The following is a 12,213-nucleotide window of genomic DNA, read 5'->3' as shown; positions in this document are numbered from 1 at the left end:
GGTTACCTGAAACGAGTAGCTCGGACGTCTTGGTGAGGCCCGAGGTGGGGGTCAGGGACCCGAGCTGGATGTGTGGAGTGGTTGGTGGTTGTACCTGCAATGACACTCCGATGCTTAAGTTAGCATGGGTCCAAGCAGATATTGAGTAGAATTAGAGTATGAGTTATACCTGGGTGCTCCAGTGTATTTATAGTAGTTGGCTGTGATCTTCCCTGGATAAGATATTCTTATCTTATCTTATCTTTTGGGAGTTTTATCCCTATCTTTGTGGAACCGCCTTTCTCTAGGCCTTTTCGGCCTTTTAGTTTTTGGGCTGCGTTCCTTTTGATGGGCCTTTTTAGCTTTGTTGTCCGAGGTCCGACCTCAGGTGTGGGCCTTGGGACGAGGTCGGACCTTTCATGAATTTTGCCGATTTGGAGGAGCTCGGTCAGGGTATGAACAGTGCCCCTGCCCGAGTTCGTCCTTTTTGAGAGGTCGAGCTCGGGCATAGTAGTTTTTCAAAATTCAAAAAATGGCCGTTTCAGCATTTATTGCATTTTACCGTTTCTTCTCGATTTTCGTTCGGGCTCTGTGAAGGCATTATTTATTTGCCCCTTCTCCCCTTTTTCTTCGTTTATTCTGTTCCCTTCCTGTTTTTCTGAGTTTCGCCATCTTCTTTTTTCGAGCGACGTTTTTCTTCTTTCTTTTTCTTCTTTTCCGAGTCCTTCTGCGTGTTCTTCCGGGGTTTCCTCTGCGCCGCCGTTCTGTTCTCCTTGCTTCGGAGTTCATCGTCTTCGTTTCCTTCTTCCAGGTTTGTTCCTGTTTCTTTTCTTTGTGCACGTATGCTTCTGTTTTCTGTTTTCTCTATGCCTGGTTTGCCCCAAAAAGAGGCGCCGCCATTGCTTTGTCTGTTTGTATATATTGGGGGGGCTCTTTTCTTTTGGTATTTTGTTCCGGGTTGCTGCATTTTCATCTCAAAGATTGTTGTTTCTTGTTTTTGCTGAATGGGTTTTCGCTGCCTGCTTTTATGTGATTTTTGCTTGCTGTTGTATTCTTCTTTGTAGGCAAGAATTTTTATGTCTCGAAAGGTTCTTCAAGCGATGTCGACCAAGATTCCGAGTGGTCTTGGTTGGGTAGATCCTGTTCCTCTAAGAGTCCCGTCTGTGGTAGATTCTGAGTATTTAGCTAGGTTTCGTAGGCAATGTAGCATATGTGAAGATAGAGAGTCTGAGAGGGATTATGAGTTAGTAGCCCCGGATTCCGAGGAGAGAGTGTGCTTCCCGCCTTTAGATAGTTCCGAGAAGCTCTTCTTTTATGCTTATGATTGCTTTTTCTCTAAGCTGAGTGTCCGACTTCCTTTTACCGACCTGGAGTCCGAGGTGTTATGGTCTTGTAACCTTGCCCCTACGCAGCTTCATCCGAATTCTTGGGCATTTTTAAAGCTGTTCCAACTTTTGTGTCAATTTTTGGGTGTCTCTCCCTCTATTTCTCTTTTTTCCTATTTGTTTGTGTTGATGAAGCCGGGGTCGGGCGGAGGGAAGGTGTCTTGGGTCTCTTTTAGGGCTAACCAGGGGAGGAAGTTCTGTACCCTGTATGATGAGTCTTTTCACGATTTTAAGAACTTTTATTTCAAGGTCCGGGCTGTTGGAGACGTCCGACCTTTCTTTCTAGATGAGAGTGGGGAGCCTTCTTTTCCTCTTTGTTGGCAGGAGAATATAGTGTCTGCTAAGTATACTTTTGAGAGTCTAGATGAGGTGGAGCAGGCTTTTGTGGGTGTGGTGAGCAGTTTATGGGGTCGGGCACCTCACTTGGACACGAAGAAAATGTTGGGAGATCCAAGCCTTCTCCGTTCCGAGTTAGGTAGTTCCCGACCTCTTTGAGATTTATCCTTTTTAGTATTTGGGTTTTGCTTGTTTTCGGTGGAATTTCTGTTGTGATCTCTTTTTTTTTTTTTTATTTCTGCAGAGATGTCTTCTCAGGCGGATTCCATGAAGTTTCTTCGTCGGACGAAGAAGTCGGTGGCTGCTCGAAATCTCGAGGCCGGGGATGCTTCTGCCCGATCTTCTCCGCAGAAGACTACTGTGGGTGTTCAGACTCGGTCGAAGACTATTCCGACTCCCCAGTTCCGAGCTATAAGTCAGGATCCTCCGACCTCTGGGCCTGCTACCTCTTCTCCTCCTCCGTTCTCGGGTCCTCCTCCCAAGAAGCAGAAGACCTCTCAAGAGCTTGCCGGTTTCAATGATAAGGACTTTGACGCTCTTGGTTGGATTGAGCAGCATATTCTCCCTCAGACCTTTATTTCCACTGATGATGTTTCTATGGAGCATCATTTTCAGTATATGGCGCGGAGCTGTGTCCGGATGGCTAGTCTTCATGCCGCTATTGCCCGGGAGTTCAAGAAATCCCCCCTTGGGGCGACCAGCTCCCGACTTGAGAGGACTCAGTCCGAGCTTGATAGGATTAGTCAGATGAAGGCTGCCAGGATTACTGAGCTGGAGGCCTCTTTGGAGAAAGAGAAAACTAAAGCTACCGCGGCTGTGGCGGCAGCGAAGACATCTGAGGAGATGGCGAAGGCAGCTACAGAGAATTATACTCGGCTATATACCGAGCTTGTGGAGACAAAGGAGGAGTTGCAATCTGCACAGGACAAGTTTTACGAGCTGGAAGGTCATGTGGCCAAGGGTATGGATGCCATGTTTGAGAATTTGAAGGCTCAGGTCCGGGTTCTTGCTCCTGACCTGGATCTGAGCTTATTCAGTACGGACAACGTTGTTGTGGAGGGGAAGATTGTTCCTGCTCCTTCCGAGGATGAGGTTCCGATGTCCGACCCCAAAGCTCCGGTTGAGAACCCGACTTCACCTTTGGTCGGGGATAGATCTGGTCGGGATGATGTTGCCGTTGATGCAGTCCCGATATCTATGTTTCCTCCGCAGCCTGCTGTTGATGTGGAGTCTGGAAAGGACCTTGATCCTCTGTAATCTTTTTAGTGGTTTGCCCGGCCTGTGGGTTTTTTGTTGGATGGTTTCTGTGAACGCTTTTGGACACCTTTTGCTTTATTTAGCTACTTGTGGTAACTTTATTATGCGGCGTTTTTGTTCGCGTTTTGACCTTTTGTTTCCGCTTTCGTGCTTTTTAGTTGTTTTCGGATAACAACTTTTTAGCTAGCGTTTTGACCTTTTGTTTCCGCTTTTGTGCTTTTTAGTTGTTTTCGGATAACAACTTTTTTAGCTAGCGTTTTGACCTTTTGTTTCCGCTTTTGTGATTTTTAGTTGTTTTCGGATAACAACTTTTTAGCTAGCGTTTTGACCTTTTGTTTCCGCTTTTGTGCTTTTTAGTTGTTTTCGGATAACAACTTTTTAGCTAGCGTTTTGAAACTTCCTGTTCTTTTCGCTTGTACTTTTTAGTTGCTTTTGTAAGGCAACTTTTTAGTAAGCGTTTGTCGAGACTTCCTTTGATTTCGTTCTATCGCTTGTACTTTTTAGTTGCTTTTGTAAAGCAACTTTTTAGTAAGCGTTTGTCGAGACTTCCTTTGATTTCGTTCTATCGCTTGTACTTTTTAGTTGCTTTTGTAAAGCAACTTTTTAGTAAGCGTTTTTCGAAATCTTGGTTCTTGCCGTTTTAAGGCTTCTTTCTTGGGTCCGAGTTTTTCTCGGACCTCGGGTGCTTGAGTACCTCGTTTTCGTTGGGTCCGACTTTGTCGTTGGTCGGTCCTTTTAAGTTATTTTTGTAATCTCTTTTTATTTGGCTTTTTGAGCCTTTTCAGAGTTACTTTATAACTTCTCACATTAATTTGAACCTCGTCGCTTTATCTTTGCCGACCTTGTGTGGCCTTTTGGCAAATGATTTTTCGCGTTTTGCCGAGCATAAATTAATGCGCCTTGGCGGGGTACTTTTCTAGGATTTGTTTCATCATGAGGAAAAAATAGAAAATTTTGATTAGTATTAAAAGAGGGAATATTTACAGAATGTTTACCCTTGACTAGGTCGGGTGTCTTACTTGACCGGGTGTCTCATTAAAAAACCCTTGTAGGGAAAAAGAGTACACCTTGGGTTAAGTTTTTTCTAGCTGTAGTACCGTCTTAGATTACAGGCGTGCCAGGCCCTGGGCAGCTCATTGCCTTCTAGGTCGGATACTTTGTAATAGCCCGTCCCTAAGACTTCTGTTACCTTGTAGGGCCCTTTCCAATTCGCGGCTAGCTTTCCTTCTCCCGACTTTTGTGTTCCGATGTCATTTCGGATTAGAATCAGGTCGTGAATGGAGAAACTTCGCTTTATTACCTTTTGATTGTATCTGAGGGCCGTTCGCCGTTTTAAGGCTTCTTCTCGGATTCGGGCTCTTTCTCGGACCTCGGGGAGGAGGTCGAGTTCTTCCCTTTGTGCCTGTGGGTTGCCTCCTTCGTTGTAGAAGATGACTCTGGGCGACCCTTCATCTATTTCGATAGGAATCATTGCCTCCATCCCGTAAGCTAGTCGGAATGGGGATTCTCCCGTTGTAGAGTGTGGGGTTGTCCGATATGCCCATAGTACCTGGGGGAGTTCCTCGGCCCATGCCCCTTTGGCCTCTTGGAGTCTTTGTTTTAACCCGGCCAAAATGACTTTATTTGCAGCTTCTGCTTGTCCATTGGCTTGTGGGTGTTCGACTGATGTGAATTGCTGTTTGATTTTTAGTTCGGCCACCAAGTTCTGAAAACTTGTGTCCGTGAACTGTGTTCCATTGTCTGTTGTGATGGAGTAGGGGACTCCGAACCTTGTGACAATGTTTTTGTATAGGAATTTGCGGCTTTTCTGAGCCGTAATGGTGGCTAAGGGCTCGGCTTCGATCCACTTTGTAAAGTAGTCGACCCCTACTATGAGGTATTTGACTTGCCCCGGTCCTTGTGGGAACGGGCCAAGTAGGTCAAGTCCCCATTTTGCGAAGGGCCATGGTGCGGTGATGCTGATAAGGTCTTCTGGTGGTGCCTTGTGGAAATTGGCGTGTTTTTGGCAGGGGGGGCATATTTTCACGAATTCCGTTGCGTCTTTCTGCAAGGTCGGCCAGTAGAAGCCGGCTCGGACTACCTTTTTAGATAATGCCCGAGCTCCGAGATGGTTCCCACACATGCCTCCGTGGACTTCTTCGAGGACGTTCTTTGTTTCTGAGGTCGGGACGCACCGAAGGAGGGGATTTGTGAATCCTCTTCTGTATAATACGCCGTGAATTAGTGTATAATTTTGGGCATCTTTCGTGAGTCTTTTAGCTTCCTTTCTTTCGGCGGGAAGAGTTCCCGACTTTAGGTAGCTGAGTATGGGGGTCATCCATCCTTGCTGTTGGTTGGATATATTCAGCGTTTCTTCCTCTCTTAGCACGGAGGGGGATTGTAAAGTTTCCTGGAGGAGACTTCTGTTGTTGCCTCCGGGCTTGGTGCTGGCGAGCTTTGAGAGGGCGTCTGCCCGGGCGTTTTGTTCCCGAGGTATGTGCTGGATTTGTATTTCTGAAAAGTGGCGTAATTGTGTCTGTGTTTGATCCAGGTATTTTTTCATAGTTGGGTCTTTGGCCTGGTAGCTTCCATTTACTTGAGATGTGACGACCTGGGAGTTGCTGAAGATCGTGATTCTCTGGGCTCCGACCTCTTCGGCTAGCTTTAGACCTGCTAGTAGGGCCTCGTATTCGGCTTGGTTGTTCGAGGCCTGGAACTCGAATTTTAGGGATAGTTCTATCCGTGTTCCTTGGTCGCTTTCGAGTATAACCCCGGCTCCGCTTCCTGTTTTGTTTGAGGACCCGTCGACATATAGGTTCCATGAGAGTGGGTTTCCAGGGGTCTCAGTGTATTCTGCGATGAAGTCGGCTAGATACTGAGATTTTATGGCAGTCCGGGCTTCATAGTGGAGGTCGAACTCGGACAGTTCCACCGCCCATTGTAGGATTCGTCCTGCCAGGTCTGTTTTTTGTAGGATGTGTCTCATGGGTTGGTTTGTCCGGACTTTGATGGTGTGGGCTTGAAAGTAGGGACGGAGCCTCCGAGCTGTGAACACTAGGGCGTAGGCGAATTTTTCTATTTTCTGATAGTTTAATTCGGCCCCTTGTAGTGCCTTGCTTACGAAGTATATGGGGTGCTGCCCTTGGTCATTTTCTCTTATTAATGCTGAAGCGACTGCCCGATGTCCGACCGAGAGATATAGTACGAGCTCTTCCCCTTTTAAAGGTCAGGTTAGGATTGGTGGCTGCCCGAGGAATTCCTTGAATTCTTGAAAGGCTTTTTCGCACTCCGGGGTCCACGAGAAGGGTTTCCCTTTCTTTAGGAGTGAGTATAGAGGTAGTGATTTTATCGCTGATCCTGCCAAGAATCTTGATAGGGCGGCCAGCCTTCCATTCAGTTGTTGTACTTCTTTGACACACGTCGGGCTCTTCATATTGAGTATCGCTTGGCATTTTTCCGGGTTTGCTTCGATGCCCCTTTGAGTCAGCATGAAGCCTAAGAATTTTCCGGCTTCTGCGGCGAAGGTGCACTTTGCCGGGTTAAGTCTCATGTTGTGCTTTCTGAGGGTGCCGAAGACACTGGTGAGGTCGGTCAGCAAGTTTCCGTCTTCTTGTGTCTTTACCAGCATGTCGTCGACGTACACCTCTAATTGTAGTCCGATGTGTTCTGAGAACACTTTGTTCATTAGCCTCTGGTAGGTTGCTCCTGCGTTCTTCAGCCCGAAGGGCATTACTACGTAGCAGTAGTTTGCCCTTGGGGTTATGAACGAGGTCTTTTCTTGGTCGGGTCCGTACATCGGGATTTGATTGTATCCCGAGTATGCGTCCATGAAGGAGAGGTATCTATAGCCTGAGGCGGCGTCTACTAAGGCGTCGATGTTTGGTAGTGGATATGGGTCTTTGGAGCAGGCTTTGTTGAGATCCGTGTAATCGACGCACATCCTCCATTTTCCATTGGGCTTTTTTACTAGGACCACGTTTGCGAGCCATAGGGGGTATTTTACTTCCCGAATGAACCCTGCATCCAGTAATGCTTACACTTGTTCCTCTATTGCTTGCATGCGCTCAGGCCCGAGCTTCCGGCGTCTTTGTTGGATAGGTCTGGACCCCGGGTATACTGATAGCTTATGGCACATCAGGTCGGGGCTTATGCCTGGCATGTCGGAGGCTTTCCAGGCGAAAAGGTCGGAATTCTCCCTTAAGAGGGTTATGAGTTCCTCCTTTATTCCTGCTTCGAGGTTGGCTCCTACGTTTGTTATTTTTTCAGGTGTGTTCCCGATCTGGATTTTTTCGGTTTCTCCCTCAGGTTGTGGCCGAAGGTCTTCTCGGGCTTGAACTCGTCCGAGTTCTATTGTATTGACCTCTTTCCCTTTTAGGCTCAGGCTTTCGTTATAGCATCGCCGTGCCAGTTTTTGGTCGCCTTTTAGGGTAGCGATTCCTTTTGTGGTAGGGAACTTCATACAGAGGTGTGGGGTTGAGACTATAGCTGCTAGTCTGTTTAGGGTTGGTCGCCCAATGAGGGCATTGTATGCTGAAGCGAGGTCGACTATAATGTAGTCGATGCTTAATGTTTTAGATTGTTCGCCTCTTCCAAAGGTGGTATGTAGCGAGATGTATCCTAAGGGATGGATCGGGGTGTCCCCTAGTCCAAATAAGTCGGTGGGATAGGCCTTTAGCTCTTTTTCTTCAAGTCCGAGTTTGTCGAAGGCCGTTTTGAACAGGATATCTGCTGAGCTTCCCTGGTCAACCAGGGTTCGATGTAGGTTGGCATTTGCTAGGATGATGGTGATTACCATTGGATCGTCGTGCCCGGGTATTACCCCTTGAGCATCTTCTCGGGTAAACGAGATAGTAGGTAATTCGGGCAGGGGGCTGTCTTCTCGGACATGATAGACTTCTTTGAGGTGTCTTTTGCGCGAGGATCTGGATGTTCCTCCGCCTGCGAAACCTCCATTTATCATGTGAACATGTCTTTCAGGGGTTCGCGGGGTTTGTTCAGCCTGATCTTCATTATCTCCCCTCCTTCTCTTCTTGGTCTCTTCTCCCTTCTCTGCTATGTATCTGTCGAGTTTTCCTTCTCTGGCTAGCTTTTCTATAACATTTTTTAGGTCGTGGCAGTCGTTAGTAGAATGACCGTAGAGCTTGTGGTATTCACAGTATTCGGACCGATCTCTCCCTGCTCTCTTGTGTTTTAGAGGTCGGGGCGGTGGGATTTTTTCGGTGTGGCATACTTCTCTGTAGACAGACCAGGGAAACTCGGAGGGGAGTGTAGCTATGATACTTCCGTGGCTTGTCCGAGTTGGATTCTTCTTTCTTCTTCTGTTCCCGTTCTCGATCTCGGAATGGGTAGGTTGATTCCTTCCTAGAAGAGTCTCTTAGCTGGGAGGTTTCCTCCATGTTGATATATTTTTCTGCCCGTTCCTGCACCTCGTATAGGGAGGTCGGGTATCGTTTGGATAGGGATTGGCTAAACGGTCCCTCTTTTAGGCCGTTTGCTAGTCCCATGATGGCTGCTTCAGTGGGCAAGTGTTGTATGTCCAGGCAGGCTTTGTTGAATCGCTCCATGTACTCTCGGAGAGTTTCTTGGTTACCTTGTTTGATCCCGAGTAGACTGGGGGCATGTTTTGCCTTGTCCTTTTGAATGGAGAATCTTGTTAGGAATTTTTTGGTTAGGTCTTCGAAGCTGGTGATTGATCTAGGTGGCAGGTTGTCGAACCACTTCATGGCTGATTTGGTGAGAGTGGTGGGGAAGGCTTTGCACCGAATTGCGTCGGAGGCGTCGACTAGGTACATTCTGCTTCTGAAGTTGCTGAGGTGGTGACTTGGGTCGGTGGTGCCGTCGTAGAGATCCATATCGGGTGGTTTAAAGTTTCGCGGTACCTTCTCCTTCATGATCTCTTGCGTGAAGGGATCATGGTTGCTTTCGGGGGTGGGGCCGCGGTCTGACCGATCTTTCAGGTTGGCCTCTATTTTCCGCAGTTTTTCTTCTAATTCTCTGCGCTTGCGAGCTTCCCTTCTCAGATTTTGTTCAGTTTCTTTTTGCTTCTTTATGTCCTCTTCGAGTTGTTTTAGTCGGTTTTGTTGTGCCCGGACTGCTTCTAGAATTTTCGAGCTCTTTTCTTTTTCGGGATTTCGTGGATCTTTGTTTGGGAGTGACGTCTTTGGGCGATTCTGTTTGTTTCCTCCTGGAGTGCGTGGTGATAGAGGGCTGTCCGATCGTTCTCCGGTGTCAACTTCCTCCTCTTGTTCTGATGCCGCGCGGTCATTGTTGGAGGGGTCGTCCGCCATGGTAGAGGGATGACTTCCAGGTCCCCGGCAACGGCGCCAATGTTCCGGGGGTTACCTGAAACGAGTAGCTCGGACGTCTTGGTGAGGCCCGAGGTGGGGGTCAGGGACCCGAGCTGGATGTGTGGAGTGGTTGGTGGTTGTACCTGCAATGACACTCCGATGCTTAAGTTAGCATGGGTCCAAGCAGATATTGAGTAGAATTAGAGTATGAGTTATACCTGGGTGCTCCAGTGTATTTATAGTAGTTGGCTGTGATCTTCCCTGGATAAGATATTCTTATCTTATCTTATCTTTTGGGAGTTTTATCCCTATCTTTGTGGAACCGCCTTTCTCTAGGCCTTTTCGGCCTTTTAGTTTTTGGGCTGCGTTCCTTTTGATGGGCCTTTTTAGCTTTGTTGTCCGAGGTCCGACCTCAGGTGTGGGCCTTGGGACGAGGTCGGACCTTTCATGGATTTTGCCGATTTGGAGGAGCTCGGTCAGGGTATGAACACCTTCCAAAGACTGTTTTAGAGTTTCAGTTTCTGGATTGCTTTCCTCCAAACAATGATGGCTACTATCATCCTTAGGCTTTTCAGATTCTGGTTCATGCTCAGATGCAGGTTTGAACACATGGAAAATGAGCTGTTCATCATGTATTCTCAAAATTAGCTCTCCTTGTTCTACATCTATGAGCGCTCTAGCAGTGGCTAGAAATGGCCTTCCTAGAATGATAGGGTGTAGGTAGCTTTCCTCCATGTCCAAAATGACAAAGTCTGTGGGGAGGAAATAATTCCCCACTTTCCCCAGCACATTCTCAACTACCCCTTCAGCTTGCTTTTGAGTTTTGTCAGCCAGTTGTATGATTACATCAGTGGATCTTACCTCATTCAGTTGTAGCCTCTTCATAAGAGTTAGAGGCATCACATTTATGCTGGCTCCTAGATCACAGAATCCTCTGTCAATTTTTGTTTCCCCTATGATGCAGGGGATATGAAAACTTCCTGGGTCTGTTTTCTTAGAGACTATGTCCTTCTTGATGAGTGCACTGCATTCCTTGTTCATTATTACAGTTTGTCCTCCCTTCAAAACTCTTTTCTTGCTCAGCAATTCTTTCAAATACTTGATATGTGTAGGCATCTGCTGGAGAATATCAAGAAAGGGAATATTGATATGGAGAGACTTAAATGTCTCTAGGAACCTTGAATATGTTTTCCCTTTTTCACCTCCTCCTAACCTCTGAGGAAATGGTGCTTTTGGTTGGTATGTTTCCAGCGTGCCTTCCTTTTGCATATCCTTAGCTTGCTCCGTTTCACTTTCCTGCTTAGCTTCTTCCACACTTTCTTTCAAGATTTCTGGCTCCTTTTCTGAGGGTCTGATTCCTTCTTCTTCTGAGACTTCCTTCAATGTGGTGATGGCCTTGCATTCTTCCCATCTCACTCCCTTTTGTTCCCCTTTAGGATTCTTTTTTGTGTCACTAGGGAACACTGCAGTTGACTTAGGGGCCTGTTGAGAAAGTTCTCCTACTCGAGCCTCCATCCACTTGAGTTTTTCGCCATGGTTCCTTAAGGTCGATCTCACATCGTCCCTAAAGCTTTTCAACTCACTTATGTCCTGACCCATGTTTACTAACCTTCCTTCTATCCTGTTTAATTGATCTTGAAATTGTTGGTTGGGATTAGGTTGGTCAGGTTGATTGTTTTGGCCATGATATGGTGGTTGGGAGTAAGTGTTTTGTGTGGCTTGGTATGATCTTTGGTTGGAGTTTTGGTATGTGGAATTGTTGTGTTGGTTGTGGTTGTAAGGTTTGTGGTTTTGTGGTTGGGTTTGCTGGTTTCCCCACCCAAAGTTTGGGTGGTTTTTCCATCCTGGGTTGTAAGTGTTGGAATGTGGATCATATGATTGCCTTTGTTGGTTTCCCACATAGTTGGCCTCTTCCCAATCATTTCCTTCAATGCTTACTTCCTCTTGATCTTGTGTGTGTATTGCAGCCACTTGCTTTGTGTCTAATTTCTTGGTGAGCTCTGCTAGTTGCTTGGCAAACACCTTGTTTTGGGCTAGAGTTGTATCAACATGGTTCAGCTCCATGACTCCCTTAGTGTTGTGTCTCTCTGAAGCATAGTAGTATTCATTCTCAGCCACTGTCTCAATCACTTCAATGGCTTCTTCCACAGTCTTTTTCCTGTTCAATGAACCTCCTGATGAATGGTCTACAGCCTTCCTCGATTCATAAGAAAGTCCATCATAGAAAATATGCAATTGCACCCAGTCAGGGAACATGTTTGGTGGGCATTTCCTTGTCAACTCTTTGAACCTCTCCCATGCCTCGTAGAGCGTCTCACCATCTTGTTGTCTAAAAGTCTGAACCTCAGATCGAAGCCTATTGACCTTTTGTGGGGGGTAGAAACGTGCCAGAAACTTGCTCTCCACCTCATCCCAGGTTGTTAGGCTGTCCCTTGGGAATGATTCCAGCCACTTAGCTGCCTTGTCCCTAAGTGAAAATGGGAACAAGAGCAGTTTGTAGGCATCTTCCTGGACTCCATTGGACTTCACAGTGTCGTAAATTCTCAGGAATTTGGTGAGATGTTGGTTTGGATCTTCATTAGCACTCCCACCAAATGAACAATGGTTCTCCACCAGTGATATTAGCTGTGGTTTGAGTTCAAAATTGTTGGCCTGAATGGGTGGTTTCTGAATGCTGCTACCACAATTCCCAGAGGTTGGGTTTATGTATGAACCAAGAACCCTCCTCTCAGGAATGGCATTGTTTCCATCAACCCTCTCATGGTTGTGAACTTCTCTATCCATGTTGAGATCTAGAGCTTCCTCAAAATTGTCCTCAGATTCTCCTTCAGATTCTTCTTCTCCCAGTACCCTCTTCCTTCTTGCTTCCCTTCTAAGTCTATGAAGGGTCCTCTCTGGTTCGGTATATGGGGGAGTTGATGTCTCTCCTCTCCTACCTGTCATACAAGAACACACCACAAGCAACAAACAATTGGAATACTCTTGGTTAC

The 12,213-nt window shown here is 46.7% G+C and overlaps 1 non-coding gene across 1 annotated transcript; it reads left to right on the top strand.

Moving 5' to 3' along the window:
* The first annotated feature begins 11,477 nt into the window (after window positions 1-11,477).
* On the top strand, window positions 11,478-11,581 carry LOC112792944 (small nucleolar RNA R71). The gene has a single exon (XR_003197660.1). It is a non-coding gene; the product is annotated as a small nucleolar RNA R71 (small nucleolar RNA).
* The last annotated feature ends 632 nt before the right edge of the window (window positions 11,582-12,213 follow it).

Source organism: Arachis hypogaea, chromosome 3, assembly GCF_003086295.3.
Source record: "Arachis hypogaea cultivar Tifrunner chromosome 3, arahy.Tifrunner.gnm2.J5K5, whole genome shotgun sequence".
NCBI classification, from domain to species: Eukaryota; Viridiplantae; Streptophyta; class Magnoliopsida; order Fabales; family Fabaceae; genus Arachis; species Arachis hypogaea.
Note: the sequence above shows the minus strand (reverse complement) of the source record. Positions and strands in the feature narration are given on the sequence as shown.